This window comes from Culex quinquefasciatus, chromosome 1, assembly GCF_015732765.1.
Source record: "Culex quinquefasciatus strain JHB chromosome 1, VPISU_Cqui_1.0_pri_paternal, whole genome shotgun sequence".
NCBI classification, from domain to species: Eukaryota; Metazoa; Arthropoda; class Insecta; order Diptera; family Culicidae; genus Culex; species Culex quinquefasciatus.
The window spans coordinates 70884236-70908314 of NC_051861.1; the positions used below are offsets into that span (position 1 = coordinate 70884236).

General features: G+C 43.9%; 3 long non-coding RNA genes across 3 annotated transcripts; 2 read left to right on the top strand and 1 right to left on the bottom strand.

Moving 5' to 3' along the window:
• Positions 1 to 7136: 7136 nt before the first annotated feature.
• LOC119765411 lies at positions 7137 to 7714 on the top strand. The gene is made up of 3 exons (XR_005276703.1): positions 7137 to 7327; positions 7389 to 7488; positions 7553 to 7714. It is a non-coding gene; the product is annotated as an uncharacterized LOC119765411 (long non-coding RNA).
• A 10181-nt stretch (positions 7715 to 17895) lies between these two features.
• LOC119765294 lies at positions 17896 to 20156 on the bottom strand. Its single transcript, XR_005276626.1, has 3 exons — positions 20036 to 20156; positions 19833 to 19895; positions 17896 to 18464 (listed from the first exon to the last, which is right to left on the bottom strand). It is a non-coding gene; the product is annotated as an uncharacterized LOC119765294 (long non-coding RNA).
• Positions 20157 to 21179: 1023 nt separating this feature from the next.
• Positions 21180 to 22218, top strand: LOC119765149. The gene is made up of 3 exons (XR_005276523.1): positions 21180 to 21378; positions 21440 to 21539; positions 21604 to 22218. It is a non-coding gene; the product is annotated as an uncharacterized LOC119765149 (long non-coding RNA).
• Positions 22219 to 24079: the final 1861 nt, after the last annotated feature.

Genomic DNA, 24079 nt, shown 5'->3' on the forward strand with positions numbered 1-24079 from the left:
CCTCATCTTGTTTTATCAATAATTTGGATCTTATATCCATTATGAATGTCAAAACTGTGTTATTTGATGAATTCTAACATCAACTTTCATTTCAAGTTTGTTTGAACGCTGTAGTTAATGTCAAACCAATTAAATAAAATAAAATTATAAGATTACCAAAAATGCGAAACATTTCACGTGAAATATTTCATAGGCGTCCGAAGCACCGGGAAGGCAAAGCAGAAATTTATGGTTTTGATTTCCTTAAATTCTAGCAAATTTTTATATAAAACATTGATTGTTTTGATGTTAACAGCTTATTTGAGACCTAAAGAATGCCATTCACTAACATTTCAGTCCAAATTTGTGCGATTCATTAGCAAAAACGAGTGTCCGGATTTCGAATCAGCTTTTATCAGTGTTCGGGATTCGAAGCATAACAAGTCATTTTAATTTTCAAATTATGATGAAAAATTGCTAGAAAAGACATATTTTGCATGCATTCTTTTAATACTTACATTCTGATGATATTTCTTCATTTCCATTTTTGTAATTTTTTGTCAGCTCTAACGATTTGATATGCTACTAAGTGTCCGGATTTCGAATCATGACGTTAGTAGCGATCATCAATTTCGTTGGTCCGCGCCGGCTAAATACGAAACAAACCAGATAGGAATGAAAGTGAAGCCCGCAATAGAAATCATAAAATTGAACTCCTTTGTATTGTGAATCGAAAGAAGCTGTCAAAAGTGACTCGTTTTCGACCAAAAAGGGTCTAGTCATCTCAGATGTGTTATGACAAGAATTTGAAAAACCTCTCATACTGATAATCGGATAGGTTTACATGGTACTTAATCATGTTAATCTTTTTTAATGTTAGTTTTTGATTTAATAAAAAAATGTATCGAGGTTTTTAAGCGAAGATGGCGTTCGAATGGTGAACGAAGTAGCACCAACATTAGAAAAAAATGTGGCTGTCATGCCATGGTACACTTTTTTCGTAATGTTGGTGTCAATGCGTGATTTTGACATTTCGGGCGTTCACCTTTCGAACGCCATTTTCGCTTAAAAACCTGGATAAGAAAACAACTTCAGCGGAAACTCATGTGTCTCGCAGCATTCTAGCAGAGTGTTTCACCGTGGAATATTTGATGACTAGGCAATGCTTATCGTAAAACATGTTCAAACACCACTGCAAAAAGCTATTCAATATAAATTTCAAACAATCAAATTTAAATGATATTCTAGTTTTTGATAAGGTCTTTCAAATTGTTTTATTTGAAATACATGTGAACATAATTTTTTTCTTCATGTTTGGTCGCTTTGGATTTAACCACGTAAAAAAAAAATTAGCAGAGTGTTTTACTAGAGATCACATCAGTATCAGATTGAGATTGTCTAAGACTGCGGGATCGAAAATAAAAGTTACTGGTTGAATCTTCCATATTATCATATTTCCACCCTAGTACAATAACTAGCTTCAAGGAAACGCGCTTTTCTAAAAAAAATTAACTTTCAATTTGACGTGATCGCGCTATTTTGTCGCACGTCGCTTTTAGACGTTTCGAGTAAAACGCGTTAAATAGTTAATAATAGAAAACTATTTTGTTTGGTTGATCCAAGCTTCCCTGCACCGTGCGGTACACGCGGTTCGCTTGTACCTCGGGTTTGCTTTGCGCCTGCTTTGTTCGGTTTACACCCGTACCCGACTCACACAAACCGAGGGTATTTTGGTTCATCGTACCAGCGCACCACGACACTCTCGGTTCGCCGCGTCGGTTTTGTGTCTGGCACTCACCCATGGCATGAACCCGGTATATGAGCCAAGGTGCTTCACTCGTTACGAGCCGAGGCACGTGCCGTGGTACGCGCTGGCGGTACAAAACGGGTTCAATACCACGACACGTACCACGGCACGCTGGGTTCATGCCATGGGTGAGTGCCAGACACAAAAACGATGGGGCGAGCCGAGAGTGTCGTGGTGCGCTGGTACGATGTACCAAGATACCAATACACAAATGGGTTCAGGCACGTACCGAAGCTAGAAAACCAAACCCGCGGTGTGCGTTGGCACTGGCGCATGGGAAGCTTGGGTTGATCATTCTGTGCATTGTCGGGTTGTTTGGCTACCAGTGCACAGTGGTCCAGATCGCAAAATTAAGTGGAAAATGGATTTTTCGAAAAATGGTGACGTTTTGGAGCTCTGGTGTCTTCAGAAGAGTTGTTGCAAATGGAAAGGGGCAACTTTTGGTTTGGTTGAAAAATAGAGTTGTTCACGATTAGGGTGATTTTGAAAATCTCTTTGGAATCATTTTTGTCTTCTAGAAAGTAGTTGGGCTTGCTTATTCAAGCAATTTTGTCCAAGACACTAAAATTTTATCTCGTAATCTACGCCTTCTATGACCAAATTTATAGAAAGCAGCTGAGCAAACCTTCAAAAATCAGTTTTTTGAACGTGGCATTTCCGGGTTAAGCTTTAGAGCAGGCCTGCCCAACGTCCGGCCCGCGGGCCGGATCCGGCCCGTGAAGCCATTTCGTCCGGCCCGCGTCGGCTTTCTAAAATATTTCTATGACCGGCCCTTAAGGCTGTTAATGAAGTATTAAATAAATTAAATCATTGCGTGAATAAAAAAAATAAGCTTGAAATCAAATTTTAACATAATGCAAGAACATTCTTCATGTTTGAAATTGAGTGTCTTGCGAACCTTCGTGGTGAACGGACACTAGAGCTGCGGTATTTTTTACTACCTAAGCTCAGAGTTATTTCAAAACAAAATTCACAGTCTTTTTAAAGACTACCTGAGTTATTTTACAAAATTCTAAACAGTCTTTTCAAGACTAACACCACCTGAAATTTTGTTGTATTTTACAAACGAAGCCATCTTTTTAAGAGAACTTTGCTTGCAAAATGCGTCAAAACAAAGGTAAACGCAAATCTTCTGAAGATTTGGTCGTTACGTCGGTGAAGCGTTTGAACGCTAAACCGGCTAACGGAAACAGAAAAAGAAAACAGCCTCTTCTGAGGTCTGATTCTGATTCTGAATGTGAGGTCAATCCTCCAATTCCATTGACAAACAGTTTCGGTGTTTTATCCGAAACTGAAGACAAGGAACCTTCTCCTTGTACTGAGCCTTCTGCCGTCGAGAAACGAGTAAAGGCTCCGCCAATTGTTGTGACTTCCGTCTCCGATTTGGCCAGCTTTCGAACGCAACTGAAGAATTGCAAGGAAACTTGCAATTTGAAGGTTTCGTTCCAGCTTGGTCGAAGAGGAGAATGTCGCTTGTTGACGGAATCTGTACAAGATCACCAAACTTTTGTTGGTTATTTGAAAAACCACAAACACAATTTCTACACGTATGAGACCAAGAATGCTCGGCCATTCAAGGCGGTCTTGAAAGGTCTCTCCAACGACTTGTCGGTGGATGAGATCAAAAATGAACTTAAGGTGTTGCTTGGCTTTGCCCCATCCCAAGTAATACCAATGAAGAAAAAATCAAACGGGAATATTTCTCGCTTTGGTTTGACTTCACAATTTTATCTGATTCATTTCAACAGAAATGAAATCAACAATTTGAAACTTTTGGACAAAGTACAGTTTTTGTTCCATGTACACAGAGAAAAAAGAGTTCCCAAAATCGTGAACAACCGTTCATGAAAATGGGAACCACGAACAAAGTGTTCAAATTTCATGGTACGTTTTTCAAAATCGTACCATGGGATTTGAACACTTTGTTCGAGGTTCCCATTTTCATGAACGCTTGTTCACGATTTTTGGAACTCTTTTTTCTTCGTGTACGGGTAAAGTGGGAGCATTTTAAGAAACATGGCGGTAATGGCCAGAATCTGACCCAGTGCCGGCGTTGCCAGGCATTCGGTCACGGTACTGATCATTGCGCCATGGTTCCAAAATGCATGGTTTGCGGGGATTCTTCTCACGACAAAGACAATTGTCCCGTGAAAGAAGTCACCCAATTTAAATGTGCAAATTGTGGTGGAAATCACAAATCAAATTTCTGGGATTGTCCCATCAGAAAAAAGGGTTTGGATTCTCGTGCTAAGCATCAGCCGAAATCCAAACCGAAATTTTCTCAAAGTCAGGTTGTACCTGCATCTTTAAATCAAACGTTCGTGCTGTCTCACACGAACAATGCTAGAAATACCCCTACCGTGGAAAAGTTAGGTAACAACAATGGCATTTCTTATGCTAACGTCGTTTCGGGTTCGGGTTCATCCACGAATTTTAAATCCTCTACCAATTTTCAAATTGGGCAGGTACCTCAAATTTCACTTGAAAATTTTTCTGCTTGCAACGCTTTGGGATCTTCTGATCTCGGCGATGTAACGTTTGAAAAAATGACTTTTTTGCAAAACTCACTGTTTGGTTTGATTCAAACAATGAGTAATGCTACATCCATGATGGAAGCAATCCAGATTGGATTAAAATTTGCGAATGATGTTGTTCTTACCCTGAAGTTTAATCATGGATCTAAGTAATTCCATCAATATTATGAATTTTAATGCTCGCTCTTTAAAAGCGAAAGAAAATGAATTTTTCAACTTTTTTACGAGTTCATAACGTGCATGTTGCTGTTATAACCGAAACATTTTTGAAAACTGGCACTTATTTGAAAAGTGATCCAGATTATAAAGTTATAACTAATAACCGAATGAATCGAAATGGCGGTGGAGTTGCAATAGTTATCCACCGTAGTATGACTTATAGCACGTTACGTGACTTTAAGTTAAAAGTTATTGAAAGTTTGGGCATTGAACTTGAAACTTCTTTTGGGAAAATTATGATTGCAGCTGCATATTTGCCTTTCCAATGCACTGGGGAAAATATAAATTATCTTAAAGGGGATTTGAATAAACTTACTCGGCATAGATCTCGATTTTTGATCATCGGTGATTTTAATGCCAAACACCAATCTTGGAATAATTCTAAAGTAAATTCCAACGGTAAAATTCTGTTCAGAGATTGCACTTCTGGTCTCTATTCGGTTTTATACCCGAATGGGCCAACTTGCTTTTCTTCTGTTAGAAATCCATCAACAATTGATTTGGTTTTGACAAATCAAAGTCAGTATTGTGGTCCTTTAGTGACTCATGCTGATTTTGATTCTGATCACTAGGCTTAGTGATTTTTCACGCTCGAAAATAGAAAATTTCACGGGGACCTCAATTTCAAAACACCAAATTTCACGCAAATTTCACGGAACGTGAAAAATGTTAAAGTGACTTTGAAAAGCTTATGTTTAAATCACAAAAAGTACTTTTTAGCTTCATTAAATATTATTCTTCAATAAACTTAAAAAATCCTCGCTAAATTTTAACTTGGCACAAAAAAATGTCCTTATTTTCAAAAAAGTTTCCATCTGGTTCATGGATGGGCTCTCTTTACATTTTGAAACAAAATGTAAGCATGCGTATTATCATTTGTTGAACTGCTTTTTTTAATATTCGACTTATAAAGCTAAAAAGTTTTCGCTGATTTATCAGTTTACATTTTATTGAATTTTATATCAATCACATCAGATTCAACAATCTTGTCCAGCCAAAATGAGTAAAATAGTTTCAATTTTCCACGACAATTAGTCAATTCAAAATATTTTTTCAGGTTTTCATCTCCTTTTTCAAAAGCTTAATTTAAAATCAATAGGCAAAAATTAATTACATAATTGTTAACGAAAATGAAATTTTTATTCAAAATTAGAACAGAAAACAAAAAAGGTGCTATTTTTAACTTTCAAGAGAATCAACCACTCTAATAAATAATAAAATATCGTTTAAAAATTTTTAAACAGGACCCAGACATTTTTTTTTTAAGGTTCAAAGATAAAAAATACTCTTTATTTCATTTAGAATATAACAAAGCTGAATTATTTTAATATCTTTTGAAATTATACCTTTCAAGTAAAAGAGTAGTATTTTAATAAATTTAGTTAATTTCTAAAATACTGAAAAACCTGAACTATTCTTCAAATGGTTCGAATCAAGCTTTTCAATTGAAAACAAATAAAATTTACTGAAATAGTCTTTTTTGTTGAAATATTTATTATGATGCTATTTGAAAAAAATGATAAATTTCAAGAGTTTTATACCGTCGGCGAACATATATTGTCAAAATTTAATAACCCTATATTAGTAATTGAACGAGGTTATTCACTCGCTTGATTCTACAGTAGTTCTTACGATTATTTTTATTCCTATTTGAGTTTGATACAATATTTTGAGAAAAATCGTTACATTTTCACGCAAACATAAAATTTCACGGGATTTCGCGGAAAAAGACAAATTTCGCGGATTTCACGCTGTCCGCGAAATCGTGAAATTTCACTAACCCTACTGATCACCTTCCAGTAACTTTTTCACTTTCTCATGAAGCAGTTACCAGACCCAATAGTTCTGTGTTTAATTACCACAAAGCTAATTGGGACAGGTATCAGCATCATATTGAGAATAATTTGAATTATGATTTTGTTTTAGAAACCAAAGCTGATATTGATTCAGCCTTGGAATCTTTAACTAATGCAATTTTGGATGCTAGGAATATTGCTATTCCAAAAGTCCAAGTCAAATTTGATTCTCCCATTATTGATGACGATCTTCAGCTTCTGATTCGTCTAAAAAATGTTCGCCGAAGACAGTATCAACGTTCTCGTGATCCTGCACTGAAGCGTATTCAAAAAGATTTGCAAAAGGTTATTGACCACAGATTCACTCTCCTGCGAAATGAAAAGTTCGCAAGAGATGTCGAACAAATTAAACCTTATTCCAAACCTTTTTGGAAACTTTCAAAGGTTCTTAAGAAACCTCAAAAACCAATCCCTTCATTAAAAGATGGTGATAATGTAACCACATCATTGGGAGTCCCTGTATGTATGTTTGCTAAGATATGTTGGGTCAGCTAAGACACGCACCAAATTAGGGAAATTTGATCGTCGCCACCTATGGGAGGATAGCAGAAACCCAATTTTGCACCGTTTTGTTAGATGAAAATGATTTTTAGGCAAATTGTGTTCGGTTTAAAATTAAAACCATTTGGGAAGCATCTCCTGTGTAAATTTTTTGAAGCTCAATTTGTCCTTGAAAATTAACAAGAAAGAGAGCAAAATGAAAAAGTCTTTTGTAGTAAAATTTGGGAAAAAACTAAGATTGTCGGTTCGTACAAGCGATGAAGACTGACTCTCGTTCACTTTGGCAGAACTCGTGACACAGTCCGGATCGTTTAAAAAGTTTAATTACGACCGTGATATTTCGCGTCCTCTGATCGTCGTCAATTGCGATCAGGTGAAATCGTGGCAGTGATTTTTTTTAAAGTTAACCGCATTGAGTGCGTCTTGAAAAGGTAGTTTTGGTGATATTTTTTTTGTAATTTGTATTTGATTTGGTGAAATTAAATTTTGCAGTCGAGGTGTGAAGAATTTTGGAGGCAGATCTGTGATCGAGCCTAGTTAGCAGGAGAAATTTGCAGGTGTGAGGCCGCCGCAATCAGAACGAGCGAGAAAGGTAAGATTTAGTTTGGACGATTTAAATTTGGAGTTCGCTCATTGGTTTGTGCACGTTGATTTAGGAACCCATCAACGCGGGTGGCTTATCTGGAGCTGGAAAGCTCAAACGTGGTCGTCTGGGAGCGCAATCCTGGATCGGAAGCCGTTTTTTGGAACCGGAAGTGAAGTGTTTGTTAATCTTGAACTTTGAGAATCTTTTGGTGTGTCGGAATTTGGGGACAGCCTGTTGCTTTTCGCTGTTGGCACAGCTCTATTGCCACCCTCAGCGGCAACCGGAAAACGTCACACCGGTAACGCCTTAGTCGGTCTAGGACGCCATCTCGTAGCACTTTAGCGAGAGCACGTTGGGATCGAACGCTAGAGGTCAGTGTGGGATCGGATAACGCTACACGTCCGTAACCCTCTGCCACGTGTTTGCTTTCGGGGTGGGTTAGCTTCGGCTCAATACTCCCACGACTTCCGGAAACGCACGCCTGAGTTGGTAGCAGGTCCTTGTTGGATCAATGACGCCCTCAGCATACACTGACCCACCAACACATGTGCATTTGACCGATTTAAGCCCCGACAACTAGCACCATCTATCGGCAGGACGCCAAAGCCGCAACAACAACACGCGCCGGTGCTCAACCGTACGCCTAAGCCGGTAACGCCTCGCCTCGCCTCACACGCTTCAAGAATCGGCCCGCCTTCGCCGATCGGTCCAGCCGACATCGGACCGGAATTGTCGACACATCGTGGGAGCACCGCACAAATCGCAAGTAACGAACCCCGCAGGGACGTTTAGGAACCGGATAGGGAAATAGGGACGTTTAGCGGTCAGAAGGAGTAGGGAAAAAGGATTAGGATCACACCTGGACTGAGTTGAACTGTCCACGCAAAAGATGGAGGTTTTTTAGCTTTGCTTTTCCTCCCAATAAAAAAGTATAATCAAAACTACAAAAGTTTCTGGCCTCAGTTTTTTTCTTTTAATCTGAGAGATAAAATATAATCTTTATTCTTTTCTTTTAATACAAATAATACAAATTTAGTCGGTCCTTAATGAACTTGGGTCGAAGTCAGTTCGTAAACGAAGTCACATATCGCAATAGTTTCAGCTAAATCAATAAATACACACAAATATCGGCTCAAATCTTGGTTTTCTTTCACAATTTTCAATAGTACAAAATCTTAGTTTTCGGTCTTTAGTTTTGGGTTAGTTTAATGAACATTTTGGTTGGTGCCACTCCGTTTTAGCCTGCCCGAAGAGAGAGTTTCTAGCCGGACCTCCAACTGCGACAACAGCCTTCCGTTTGGAAGTGGCGCTTAAGCTGTTGAACGTTTCGTGTGCAACGCAAAATCGTTACATTTGGCGCCCAACGTGGGGCCGTGAAAACGGATTTTCGTGAGAATTTTTCACTTTCAGTGATAGTTTTCATCGTTTGGTTTAAAGTTATTTTGCAAATTAGTTTCAGTAGTGTTAATCACTAAACTGGTTGAGATTTTGGATTGTTGGGTTAGCATATTTAGTAGGTATTTTTAGTTAAGTTTTGGGACTTTGGTTTTTGGACTTTTTGGGTTAGTTTGGGTAAGATTCGGAGATTGCGAGTCTAAACTGGTTTAGTGAACTTCCATCCACAACATCACATTTATTTTTTTTTCTTTTTATATTCATTTGCCAACTGTTTGGGTTAGTTAAATTGGTCGAATTAGTTGTTTTCTTTACTACATTCCAATCTTTTTGTTTATTATTACACTTAAACTTTCATTGCTTGAAGTTACCGATTATTTTCTTTTGATTACTGACTTATTACGCAATTCAAAATGGAACAATGGTACCATGCCAACGCGAACGATCTGTACGAAGAGGAAATCACGTACGAGCTCGCGATTCGTCAACTGCCGGTGGAAGGTTCTTTGAGCACTCGTATGAGGAATCTACGCCAAGCTTTGCGCGAACCGGAAACGGCGAAAGTGCAAATGGTGATCGGTTATTCCTTCGCAGATGATTATCCAACAATTACGTACAGCCTCAAGGAACTCGTGCATCGCCTGGAGAACAATCAGCAAAGAGGATGCTGGTCCAGATTGGTGCACTACCACAAACGTGTCCGACGGTATGTCTGTGCCGATCGAACCCAATTGCAGAAGCAGGAGGAGCTGCTAAATCTCATCAACGACCTTTCGCTCAAGTACTACCATCAGGACATGAACCAGATGATTCCCCATACTCCGCTGTTCCTCGTCGTGAAATCGCCGACCGGAAAGTTACTGATTCGAACGCAAACAGAAACTCCTGCCGTTACGTCATCGAGCGCTAGCGTTACTACGTCAGCCAATCCGGAACAGGAAATTCGAAGCACGTCTACCGTCGCCGGTCAGGTGATTAGTAGCTTGGAAGATGGTGCTTATGGAGGCGCATCAGTTGTTTCGTCAGCTGGATTGGTTACGTCCGCCGGAGAGTTGTCTTCGCAGATGTCGTCCCTACGCGTTTCCAATGTCAGTACAACCGCCTACCCGATGGTCACGGCAACTGTTACTTCCGTTCAGACTGGTGCCATCCCGAAGCGTCCCGTTTTGGCCGATGCCTACGAACAGCTGAGAGTCTTTTTGCAAAAGCCTTTGTCGACATCGCCAGTGTTGGATTCCGGTGATCTGTCGGCGATGCTGCGCACGCCCGAGTTCCATCGTGCATTCCGCAGAGCGATTCAGTCGGAGATGTCCGCCGCGGAGAGTTGCTTCCGATTCCCGGCGCCGACAACGATGATTACCGCCATGAACACGTCAACCCCAACCGTTTCGTCTACGACCACGCGTCCGACTCCGATCTTGCAGGTAACTCCGCCCACATCCGCTGAGAATCCAGTTGGAAATAAAGGACCTAGGAGAGAATTGGACATGAGTCAGTACGTTCATATCAAGGATATCGAAGGATACATTAAAGCATGTGTTAATTCGATCGTGCATCAAGGACCACGATGCCCAGACCCTCATGAACAAACGATTCACAACTTGGTGGACCAGATTACCAATGTGGGTGTCCACGACTCAGAGGTAACGAACATATCTCGTGGAGTTGGAAGTATACCGCATCCCGTGGCCGGTCAGTTCGATTCGAATCCGACGTTGCAACATACGGTTCCGACTACTGTTGTCCCTCAAGGCCTTATGGGGAGCGTAGAGAGCTTGTTTGGAGGTTTAACCACTGCAGTTTCACAAGCGCCGTTGTTTGGGATTCCTGATACCCCTGAGTTCAACCCTGGTGTCAGTGGTTTTGATCGTGGAGGTCAGCAACCACAACCGCAACCCGATCAATTCTTTGACGACGTTCCAAATTCGTCAAACCCACAGTTAGGTCAAAACCAGTTCGCTCGATCAACCGGTTTGCCGCCGCAGTCTTCTGCTGGTCAACATCCGTATGTCCGCCCGCGTCTGCCGCATCAGACCTGTAACATCATCGAGAAATGGCCGAAGTTTTCCGGCGACACGAGTCCGATGCCTGTTGATGACTTTTTGCGACAAATCGCACAACATAGTCGATCGTATCAGATCTCCGCCACTGAACTACGAGTTCACGCTCATCTCTTGTTCAAAGATGATGCTTACGTTTGGTTCTGTGCGTACGATGAGCAGTTGGACACGTGGGAGAAGTTGGTGATCTACCTCAGGATGCGTTACGACAACCCGAACCGTGATCGTTTCATCAAAGACCAGATGAAAGCCCGGAAGCAGCGACCTAACGAGAAGTTCAGCGCGTACTTAACCGACATCGAAGCGCTGTCGCAACGTTTGGTGAATAAGATGACCGTTCAGGAGAAGTTCAGTCTAATTGTTGAGAACATGAAGATGTCCTACCAGCGTCGTTTGGCTTTACACATGGGATCAATCACCTCAATTGGCCATCTCGCTCTTCTTTGCTACAAGTTTGACTCGCTGGAAACCAATTTGTACAATACGAAGGCAGCTGGAATAAACCAGATTGAGCTGGAGGATGAGTTTGGTGAAGAAGCTGAGGAATCGGACGAATCCCAAGTTTTTGCTGTCCAGGTTAGGAAAACAACAGCCGCCGCACGTCCGCCGAATGAAGCTGTTGCAGTATCGAGACCTCGAGCGGAGGAACTGTGTTGGAACTGCCGTCAGCTCGGACACATGTGGAGAGATTGTGTGCAGCGGAAGAGACTGTTCTGTCACATCTGCGGTCACGAGAACACGATCGCGTCCGTGTGCCCGAACCAACACAACCTTCGCGCGCCAAAAAACGATTAGAGATGGAGATCGAAGGGAACAGATCTTCTGCTGAACCCATCTCTAACGTTCCCACTATCAACTTCCGTTATTTCAATCAGAACTACAACATCAACACCACTTTCCGACGATGCCCTCATTTGACAGTTAACATTCTTGGCGAAACAGTTGAAGGATTAGCAGATACCGGTGCAGGCGTATCTATCATTAGTTCGCTGGAACTGATTGGAAAGATTGGCCTCAAGATCCAGAAGTGTAACATCAAAATCAAGACTGCGGACAGTACCGAATACACATGTGCCGGTTACGTAAACATTCCGTATACGTACGAATCGAAAACATGTGTAATTCCGACCATAGTCGTCCCGGAAGTTACGAAAGATCTAATCCTTGGAGTAGACTTTCTGGAAGCTTTCAATTTCCGGCTAATGGTCGCGCCAGAGCTGTTGGAGCCCAGGAATGAGACTGAAGTTGAGGAAGATTCTGCTGCTGTACGATCTGTCGATTTGGTGTTCGCCGAGGACTTCTTCGCGGAAGAAGACTGCACGGTTTGTTTCCAGATCATCCCGATGGAAGGAGATTCGCTGATCGATCCGCCGGAAGAAGATGAGAGCCTCGAGATGCCGACGATTGAGATTCCGGAAAGCCATCTACAACAACCGTCCGATATCGAAACCGAACATTCGCTCTCGTTTCCGCAACGTCAACAGTTATTCGAAGCAGTCCGCCAACTTCCGGCTACAGCCGAAGGAAAATTAGGTCGAACGAGTGTTCTGCAGCATGCTATCGATCTGCTACCTGGAACGCTGCCTCGCCGGTTGCCCAGTTACCGTTGGTCTCCCGTAGTCGAGAGAGTGATCGATGAAGAAGTAGACCGGATGTTGCGTTTAGGAGTGATCGAGGAAAGTGCTGGTCCTGTCGAGTTTTTGAACCCGTTGTTGCCCATCAAGAAGCCGAATGGGAAATGGAGAATCTGCTTGGATTCGCGTCGTTTGAACTCGTGCACGAAACGAGATGACTTCCCGTTCCCAAACATGCTCGGAATTCTGCAGAGAATCCAGAGATCGCGTTACTTTTCGGTTATAGATCTGTCGGAGTCCTATTATCAGGTCAGCTTGGAGGAGTCTGCGAAGGATAAGACCGCTTTCCGGACTAATAAAGGGTTGTTTCGGTTTGTGGTGATGCCTTTCGGACTTACAAACGCGCCAGCGACAATGGCCCGGCTCATGAGTAAGGTTTTGGGACACGATCTCGAGCCGTTTGTTTACGTGTACCTGAATGACATCATCATCACGTCCGAATCGTTTGAGCATCATTGTGAGCTGATCAGCACCGTTGCGTCTCGTCTCAGCACCGCTGGACTCACGATCAACGTCCAGAAGTCGAAGTTTTGTCAGCGTCAGATTCGTTATTTGGGGTACGTTCTGTGGCATCGGCGCACCCCTTGACGGCCTCACCAACACAACCGCACGGATGCGCGAGCTGTCAGGACAAGAAGTGTCGCAGCGACGAACCGTTACACACGTCGCGATAATCGCTCTCGGATTAACAATAAAATTAGTTTAACTAAAACCGCTTAAGTAATCGTTTATTCCGTCCGACCGATAAAGATCTCCACAGTGGTGACCCCGAGCGCGAATTTCGTGGAGAATCGCGTATTTTTTGGTGTTTTTCCAAACATTTGTTCGACACCAAAACCGCTTCGCGGCGCCATATTGTTTGTACGCTCTGGAAACGAACAAGATGGCCACCAACCCGGATGCAGATGCTTTTTTTCGATGCGGAAGAGAACCACGCGGCAGTGGCATCCGTTTCGGTCAAGCTACCGGAATTTTGGCGAAGCGATCCAGCAATGTGGTTTGCTCAAGCCGAGGCCCAGTTCGCTCTGGCTAGGGTGACCACGGACGGCACCAAGTACAACCACATTATTGCCAAAGTGGATCAAACCGTCTTGCGCCATGTCTCGGACATCGTGGCGGACCCTCCGGTAAACGGCAAATACGACGCCATCAAGGCCAGACTCTTGAGCCGCTTCGAAATGTCCGCGCAAGAGAAGCTGGAAAAGCTGTTGAACGCGTGCGATTTGGGCGACATGAAACCAACGCACCTGCTTGCCAAGATGCAAGACCTGGCATCGGGGCTCAAGGTGGACGAAAACCTCATGAAGATGCTGTTCCTGAACCGGCTGCCGCCGAACATTCGACCTATCCTGTCCATCCACGACGGTACACTCGCCAAGCTAGCCGAGATGGGGGACAAAATGGTTGACTCCAGCCACTCCCACGTTGCGGCCACGCAGGCTGCTGCTCCCAACAGCGACAACATCAGCGAGCAGCTGGCGTACCTAACAGCCGAGATCCGGAAGCTCAAGACGTCCAGCGGCAGCCGGAGCCGATCGACCTCGCGCGCCCGTTCCACCAGCGAGGAACGAACCCGCGACCTGTGCTGGTACCACTTTAAGTACGGCGACCGAGCCCGACAATGCCGCGAACCGTGCAAGTTTTCCGGTCCAAAAAACTAAGTGGCCGCCCGTCTCTTGCGGGAGAGGTGGGCGCAGCACAGGGAAGCCGCCGACTCACAATACTGGACCGAACGAACCAAATACGCTTCTTGATCGACACAGGCTCGGACGTATCGATCATTCCCGCCACCGCCAAGGAAAAGACCCAGCAACCGATCCCGTTTCTGCTCCACGCTGCAAACAACACCAACATTCGAACGTTTGCCACGAAATTTTTGCATACCAATTTGGGCTTGCGTCGGAATTTTTCGTGGAACTTTCTAGTTGCCGACGTTGGTGTGGCAATCATCGGAGCGGACTTCCTCTCGTTCTTCGGGCTGGTGGTTGATCTTAAAAATCGGCGCCTCATCGATTCGACAACGAACCTCAAGGCTTTGGGGGGCATTGAATGCTCGCCTTTGTGCGGAGTGACAACAATCAACTCGGACCACACGTTCAAAGAGCTTCTTGCCGAGTTTCAGGCGATCACCCGACCATCGACACTGCGAGCGGACATCCGGCATGATGTCCAACACCACATCGTGACCAAAGGCCCGCCAGTTGCAAGCAAGGCAAGAAGGTTAGCTCCGGACAAGCTCGAAGCGGCGAAGCGGGAGTTTCAACTGATGATGGAGCTTGGGATTTGCCGTCGATCGAGCAGCTGCTGGGCGAGTCCGTTGCACTGCGTTCCCAAAAGAACGGACAACTCCGATTCGTAGGGGACTATCGCCGCCTGAACCACGTCACCGTCCCCGACAAGTATCCTGTTCCACACATCCACGACCTCCTAAACTCGTTCCATGGTAAGTGCATCTTCACTACTATCGATTTAGAAAGAGCTTACCATCAGATCCCGGTGCACGAAGAGGACGTCGCCAAGACGGCCGTGATCACCCCGTTTGGCTTATTTGAGTTTACGAGGATGCAATTTGGGCTGTGCAACGCTGGACAAACCTTCCAGAGATTCATGCACAAACTATTCGGAGACCTCGAATTTGTGGTGATTTTTATGGACATTTGTATCGCTTCGTCGTCCCCCGAGGAGCACCGTAGCCACGTTCGAACTGTGTTTGAACGGCTCCAAGCAAATGGGCTGGTCATCAACCTACCGAAATGTAAGTTCGCCCAGCGTGAGGTCGAGTTTCTCGGCTACGTCATTGGAAAAGACGGCGTGCGGCCGCTCCCCAGTCGCGTCGAAGCAGTTCTCAACTACCAGCGCCCAAACACTATTCGGGAGCTGCGAAGGTTCTTGGCACTTGTGAACGGGTACAAACGTTTCGTACGGCAAGCCACGGATATGCAAGCAGCGCTACGGGAACTGATCAGTGGGAACAAGAAGAACGACACAACGCCCGTTGCCTGGAACGAGCAGTCGGAACGGGCATTCGAAGATTGCAAAACGGCCTTAGCTGAAGCAGCACTCCTCTACTATCCAGACTCTTCCAAGCCGTTGGGACTGATGGTGGACGCCTCGAACACGGCCGCCGGAGCAGTGTTACAGCAATTCTCAGAGGGTCCTGGCAGCCGCTAGGATTCTTCTCGGAGAAGTTCAACCACGCTCAACGGAACTACTCAACCTTCGGCCGTGAGTTGCTGGCGATGAAAATGGCGGTCAAGTACTTTAGGCATTTGCTGGAAGGGCGAACGTTCGTAATTTACACGGATCACAACCCACTAACACACGCTTTCACATCAAACCCTCCAAGTCGCCTTGCCCACGAAGACCGTGCCTTACAGTACATCTCGCAGTTCACGACCGACGTTCGTCACATAAGCGGCAGCAAGAACGTGGTGGCGGACGCGCTTTCGAGAGTAGATGCTATAAACCTGCCAACCCCAATCAACTACGAAGTCGTTGCTGCCGATCAGGAGAGCGACGAAGAACTACAGATGCTGCTCAAATCGAAATCCACTTCATTGCGACTGGAAAAGAAGTTGGTTGGGAAGAGCTCCCGCGCGCTGTATTGCGACACGTCCCTGATGAACTCAGTGCGGCCGTACATACCCAAAACACACCGCCGTGCTATCCTGGAGCAACTGCACGGAATTTCGCACCTGGGGGTACGGGCTACACAGAAGTTGATTGCTTCCCGATTTGTGTGGCCGAGCATGAAGAAAGAAATCGCCAAGTTCGTCAAAAGCTGCGTCTCGTGCCAGAGTTCGAAAATCCATCGTCACACGGTGGCACCTCTGGGCTCGTTCGATCTACCGAAGTGCCGTTTCAGTCACATACACATTGACTTGGTCGGACCGCTTCCACCCTCTAACGGCTGCACCTATCTTCTCACAGTTGTAGATCGTTTCACGCGCTGGCCAGAGGCGATACCCCTAGAGGACATGACAGCCAAGACCGTCGCCACCGCACTCTGCTCCCAATGGATTTCACGCTTTGGTTGCCCGGAAACGATCTCGTCGGACCAAGGCCGCCAATTCGAGTCGGAGCTGTTCGGCGAGCTGGCCGCCATCCTCGGATCTTCGCACACCCGAACTACCGCTTACCACCCACAAGCCAATGGCTTAGTCGAGCGCTTCCACCGGAAACTTAAGGAAGCCCTGAAGTGCGGTGATCCAGCAACCTGGTGGTTCAGGCTGCCACTGATACTGCTAGGTCTGCGGACGGCGATCAAGGAGGACATGCAGTGTTCACCGGCCGACCTGGTGTACGGCCAAGCGTTGCGAGTTCCGGGAGAATTTTTCGACGCAGCCCAGAACGACGTGAATCGTACAGATTTTGCCAAGGACCTGCACAAATTTTTCGACGACATACGACCAACGAAGACGCAGCATCACGCCAAGGAAAAAGTTTTCGTCAGCAAGCGCCTCAAGGACTGCACGCACGTGTTCGTACGATTCGACGCCGTCAAGAAACCTCTTCAGAGACCGTATGATGGCCCTTACGCCGTGCTGCAGAAACACGACAAGTTTATGGACGTCGACGTCAAGGGTAAGAGTCAACGCATCTCAATCGACCGTCTGAAACCCGCGTACGTCGCAGACAACACGGACGAAGAATACCAGCAGACACCAAAAACTCTAGTTACACCATCCGGTCATCGTGTGCGATTCCTGGTGTAACTGGGGGGGCACCTGTGGCATCGGCGCACCCCTTGACGGCCTCACCAACACAACCGCACGGATGCGCGAGCTGTCAGGACAAGAAGTGTCGCAGCGACGAACCGTTACACACGTCGCGATAATCGCTCTCGGATTAACAATAAAATTAGTTTAACTAAAACCGCTTAAGTAATCGTTTATTCCGTCCGACCGATAAAGATCTCCACAGTTCTTTCGGAAAATGGTTTGTCCATGGATGTGACGAAAATCCAGCCAATTCTTGACTACGCTCCGCCTCAGTCCGTCAAGGACATTCGCCGTTTATTGGGATTGGCAGGGTTCTACCAAAAATTCATACAAAACTATTCCGAAATAACAACACCGATAACAAATCTCCTCAAGAAAGACCGGAAGAAGTTCAGTTGGACCCCGGAAGCTGACGAGGCGTTTAGGAAGTTGAAGAATGCGTTGGTGTCCGCACCTGTTCTAGCGAATCCCAACTTTGCGTTGCCTTTCGTGATCGAGACAGACAGCTCGGATTTAGCGATTGGTGCTGTGTTGGTCCAGATTCAGGATGGAATACGTCGGACGATTGCCTACTTTTCGAAGAAACTTTCCAGCACCCAGCGGAAGTACAGCGCCACGGAGAGAGAATGTTTGGCCGTCCTGCTGGCAATCGAGAACTTCAAGCACTTCGTCGAAGGTAGTCAGTTCGTCGTCCAGACAGATGCGATGAGTCTGACCTTCTTGCGAACAATGAGCATCGAGTCCAAGTCCCCGCGGATCGCTCGTTGGGCCTTGAAGCTATCCAAGTACGACATCACGCTCCAGTACAAGAAGGGAACCGAAAATGTACCTGCTGATGCCCTGTCGCGAAGTCTCACCGCCGTTGATGTCTGTTTGCCGGATCCGTACGTAGATGGGTTGAAGACGCAGATCGAGAAGTGTCCGGATAAGTACAAGGACTTCAAAGTCGTTGATGGTCAAGTCTTCAAGTTCATCTCTGGTTCGTCGCTTGCCGAAGATAGTGCGTTTCGGTGGAAACAGGTCGTTCCGATGTGTGAACGTCAGCCGTTGATTCGTCAGATCCACGAAGAAGCTCATCTCGGGTACTGGAAGACGTTGTGTAAGGTTCGAGAGCGCTTCTATTGGCCGCGACTCGCCACCGATGTCAAGAGATTCTGCTTCGCGTGTCAGATCTGCAAGGAGTCAAAAATACCGAATATTAACGTCAGACCGACCTGCGGAAAGCCTAAATTATGTTCGCGCCCTTGGGAGATGATTTCGTTGGACTTTCTCGGACCATATCCGCGGTCAAAGAAGGGAAACGTGTGGATTTTGGTGGTGAGCGACTTCCATTCTAAGTTCGTCATGTGCCAGTGCATGAGGAATGCCACTGCTCCCGCAGTTTGCCAGTTCTTGGAAACACTGATTTTTACGCTTTTTGGTGCGCCGTCCGTTTGTATTTCAGATAATGCGAAGGTGTTCAAGTCGGATTTGTTCCGGAAGCTGTTGGAGAAGTACGGTGTGCAACACTGGAACTTGGCCGTGTATCACCCAAGTCCGAATCCCTCGGAACGCGTCAATCGAGTCATCGTGACGGCCATCCGGTGTGCCCTGAACGACAAGAAGAACCATCGTGACTGGGACGAGTCCGTTCACACGATTGCCATGGCGATACGAACGAGCGTTCACGACAGCATAGGATTTTCACCGTATTTTGTCAATTTCGGACGAAATATGATCAGCAACGGAAGGGAGTATGATCACCTGCGTCACCTGAGCAGCGAGGAGGAAGAAGACCCGCTGAAGCGAAGCGCAGAGATGGAGAAGCTGTTCGAAGTGGTTAGGCAGAACTTGGCGAAAGCGTATCAACGCTACTCGCAGCCGTACAACTTGCGCGCGAACAAGCGTCATCAGTTCGAGGTGGGACAGGATGTGTACAAGAAGAATGTCCACCTGTCGGACAAGTCAAAGGACTTTGTTGGCAAGTTCGCAAATAAGTTCACGAAGGCTCGAGTGAAGGAGAAATTAGGTTCGAACACATACGTGTTGGAAGACATGAATGGTCGGAGGATTCCGGGAACATTCCACGGTTCCTTCCTTAAGAATGCGTAAGTCAGTTGGAAAAAAATCGGATTAGAAAACAAAAAGCTATGACTGCACTTTTTACCGGAAGTGCACACACAAAGATTAAGCCTAATAAAACACATCATTGGTGATACGGTTCAGCACGATTTGAGATGTCCACGAGTTTCCTCAGTCGTTTAGGCTAAGTTACGCAACACGAGTTAGTTGCTAGGATTAAGCAAGCTATGACTATGCTGACGTGGGTCGCATAAACACAATTGAAGATATTATGAAATCTTCAGCCAGAAAAATACTCTTTTGAGGTGTTCCCACACACAAATCAGGCACAATTTCGTTGCCTTTAGAAAGTAAAGCTATGAATGAGTCTCGATGAGCTCAAACTAGAACGTAAACAAATCAAAACACTCTTTTCTGAGGAACTTTCTTGCGTGAAATGGGCCGTGGTCGAGATGCAATCAAATTTCACTTTAGCTTACCATTTCCTACGCCCAAAGTAACCAATTTGTTTTAATTTGTAGTAAAGTTAGTTGTCGTTGTACCTAGAATGATAGAAAATGTTATGAATGAGATGTAAGTTTGGTTGGGTTTAGTTAGCAGGGAATGTTTCGCTTTGTAAACAAACATTCACCTTCAAATTTTGGCCTTTTTGCAACGTTTTTCACTTTAGTTTGATACTTACTCAGTAAATCTGCACTTAAGTTTCAGTTTTTAGTTAAATTTAGAGTCAATAGCCCGGTTTAAATTGTAAAATTTCAGTAAACTTTTGGAATTCGCTTCAGAAAGTAAATTTTGGGAAGCACATTTTGTTTTGGTTTGACAGTTTGACATTTCTCTGCTGCTTTGAGTGTTTGCGTTGAATGTCAGTTGGATTGGCGTTATGATTTTATGTTTTGGTAACGCTATGTTGCACAGTGGGAGTGCAGATAAGTTTAGTGGTCAAAATGTTGGAATGGTAAAGAAAAGTTGGAAAATTAGATAAGCTTAGTTGGATATCAGGTCTGTCTGAGTAGTTTGGGTTGGATTGGAATGTTTTGTATTTTCTAAATCTTTTGCATTAGTGTAAGTTGGAGTACTTGTCCAGACATTTCTGGAAGTTTTCGGAATTAGTTTAAGTTGAAAATATTTTCCAAACATTTTTGGAGTAATTTGGTAAAATTGGTTTAGTTATAAGAAATATTGGTTTTCCAAATATTTTTGGAGTAAAATTGGCAACTTTGGTTGAAATTTAGTGTAAGGTTAGTTAGTTGGCAAATGATTTAGGAAAATAATAAACATAAGTTGAGATGGTTCGGAATGTGAGAAGGGGAAGTAGAAGATGTTGGATGGAATGAGTTCAAGTAAGAGGATGGCAACATAGTTTGTCTATTTGGGAAAAATAAGTTTGTTGGACTATTAATCAATTGGAATTTTTAGTTAAGAAGTATGTTTTAAGTTAATGTTGGATTTTTGAGTTTGAACTTTAGTTTGAACTTAAAAATTTTGTAAGTTTTCAACTTACAAAATTTTTAATATTAATGTGGGCGAATGTAACCACATCATTGGGAGTCCCTGTATGTATGTTTGCTAAGATATGTTGGGTCAGCTAAGACACGCACCAAATTAGGGAAATTTGATCGTCGCCACCTATGGGAGGATAGCAGAAACCCAATTTTGCACCGTTTTGTTAGATGAAAATGATTTTTAGGCAAATTGTGTTCGGTTTAAAATTAAAACCATTTGGGAAGCATCTCCTGTGTAAATTTTTTGAAGCTCAATTTGTCCTTGAAAATTAACAAGAAAGAGAGCAAAATGAAAAAGTCTTATGTAGTAAAATTTGGGAGAAAACTAAGATTGTCGGTTCGTACAAGCGATGAAGACTGACTCTCGTTCACTTTGGCAGAACTCGTGACACAGTCCGGATCGTTTAAAAAGTTTAATTACGACCGTGATATTTCGCGTCCTCTGATCGTCGTCAATTGCGATCAGGTGAAATCGTGGCAGTGATTTTTTTAAAGTTAACCGCATTGAGTGCGTCTTGAAAAGGTAGTTTTGGTGATATTTTTTTTGTAATTTGTATTTGATTTGGTGAAATTAAATTTTGCAGTCGAGGTGTGAAGAATTTTGGAGGCAGATCTGTGATCGAGCCTAGTTAGCAGGAGAAATTTGCAGGTGTGAGGCCGCCGCAATCAGAACGAGCGAGAAAGGTAAGATTTAGTTTGGACGATTTAAATTTGGAGTTCGCTCATTGGTTTGTGCACGTTGATTTAGGAACCCATCAACGTGGGTGGCTTATCTGGAGCTGGAAAGCTCAAACGTGGTCGTCTGGGAGCGCAATCCTGGATCGGAAGCCGTTTTTTGGAACCGGAAGTGAAGTGTTTGTTAATCTTGAACTTTGAGAATCTTTTGGTGTGTCGGAATTTGGGGACAGCCCGTTGCTTTTCGCTGTTGGCACAGCTCTATTGCCACCCTCAGCGGCAACCGGAAAAACGTCACACCGGTAACGCCTTAGTCGGTCTAGGACGCCATCTCGTAGCACTTTAGCGAGAGCACGTTGGGATCGAACGCTAGAGGTCAGTGTGGGATCGGATAACGCTACACGTCCGTAACCCCTCTGCCACGTGTTTGCTTTCGGGGTGGGTTAGCTTCGGCTCAATACTCCCACGACTTCCGGAAACGCACGCCTGAGTTGGTAGCAGGTCCTTGTTGGATCAATGACGCCCCTCAGCATACACTGACCCACCAACACATGTGCATTTGACCGATTTAAGCCCCGACAACTAGCACCATCTATCGGCAGGACGCCAAAGCCGCAACAACAACACGCGCCGGTGCTCAACCGTACGCCTAAGCCGGTAACGCCTCGCCTCGCCTCACACGCTTCAAGAATCGGCCCGCCTTCGCCGATCGGTCCAGCCGACATCGGACCGGAATTGTCGACACATCGTGGGAGCACCGCACAAATCGCAAGTAACGAACCCCGCAGGGACGTTTAGGAACCGGATAGGGAAATAGGGACGTTTAGCGGTCAGAAGGAGTAGGGAAAAAAGGATTAGGATCACACCTGGACTGAGTTGAACTGTCCACGCAAAAGATGGAGGTTTTTTAGCTTTGCTTTTCCTCCCAATAAAAAAAGTATAATCAAAACTACAAAAGTTTCTGGCCTCAGTTTTTTTCTTTTAATCTGAGAGATAAAATATAATCTTTATTCTTTTCTTTTAATACAAATAATACAAATTTAGTCGGTCCTTAATGAACTTGGGTCGAAGTCAGTTCGTAAACGAAGTCACATATCGCAATAGTTTCAGCTAAATCAATAAATACACACAAATATCGGCTCAAATCTTGGTTTTCTTTCACAATTTTCAATAGTACAAAATCTTAGTTTTCGGTCTTTAGTTTTGGGTTAGTTTAATGAACATTTTGGTTGGTGCCACTCCGTTTTAGCCTGCCCGAAGAGAGAGTTTCTAGCCGGACCTCCAACTGCGACAACAGCCTTCCGTTTGGAAGTGGCGCTTAAGCTGTTGAACGTTTCGTGTGCAACGCAAAATCGTTACAATAATATTCTATTAACTAATGGGGAAAAAGCTCAAAAACTTGCTCAGCAGTTTGAGAGTGCTCATAATTTCAACTTGAATGTTTTGAGTCCTATTGAAAATCAAATTTCAATAGAATTTCAGAATATTGTTGAACAAGAATTTTCATCAGATGAAGTTTTTAATACGGATCTGAATGAAATAAAATCTATTATCAAAAATTTAAAAATATGAAAGCCCCTGGTGAGGATGGCATTTTTACATTTTAATTAAAAATTACCAGAAGCAACTTTAAGTAGCTTGGTCAAAATTTTCAACAAATGTTTTGATTTGGCATATTTTCCCAGTAGTTGGAAAAATGCCAAAGTAATTCCGATTTTGAAACCGGATAAAAATCCTGCTGAAGCCTCAAGCTATCGGCCCATTAGTTTGCTTTCATCTATTAGTAAATTATTCGAAAGAATAATTCTTAATAGAATGATGACGCACATTAATGAAAATTCAATTTTCGCTGATGAGCAGTTTGGATTTCGCCTTGGGCATTCAACTACTCATCAGTTGTTGAGAGTTTCAAATTTAATTCGAAGCAACAAATCTGAGGGCTATTCTACTGGCGCTGCTCTTCTAGACATAGAAAAAGCATTTGACAGTGTTTGGCATAAAGGTTTGATTGCGAAATTGAAAAGGTTTAATTTTCCGATTTATATCGTGAAAATTATTCAAAATTATTTGACGGATCGTACTCTGCAGGTATGTTATCAGAATAGTAAATCTGATCAACTACCTGTACGTGCTGGCGTCCCTCAAGGAAGCATTTTGGGTCCAATTTTATACAATATTTTTACTTCTGACTTGTCTGATTTGCCCCCAGGATGTCAGAAATCACTTTTTGCTGATGATACAAGCATCTCCGCCAAAGGTAGAAGCCTTCGTGTCATCACAAGAAGATTACAAAAAAGCTTGGATATTTTCAATTCTTATTTGAAAGAATGGAAAATTACTCCAAATGCTACAAAAACTCAACTTATTATTTTCCCTCACAAACCAAGGGCTGATTTTCTTAAACCAAAAAGTCATCACATTATAAAGATGAATGAGGTAAATTTAAAGTGGGAGGATCAAGTGAAATATCTTGGACTTGCTTATGACAAAAACCTTACTTACAAGGATCACATTGAAAGTATCCAGGTTAAATGTAACAAATATATTAA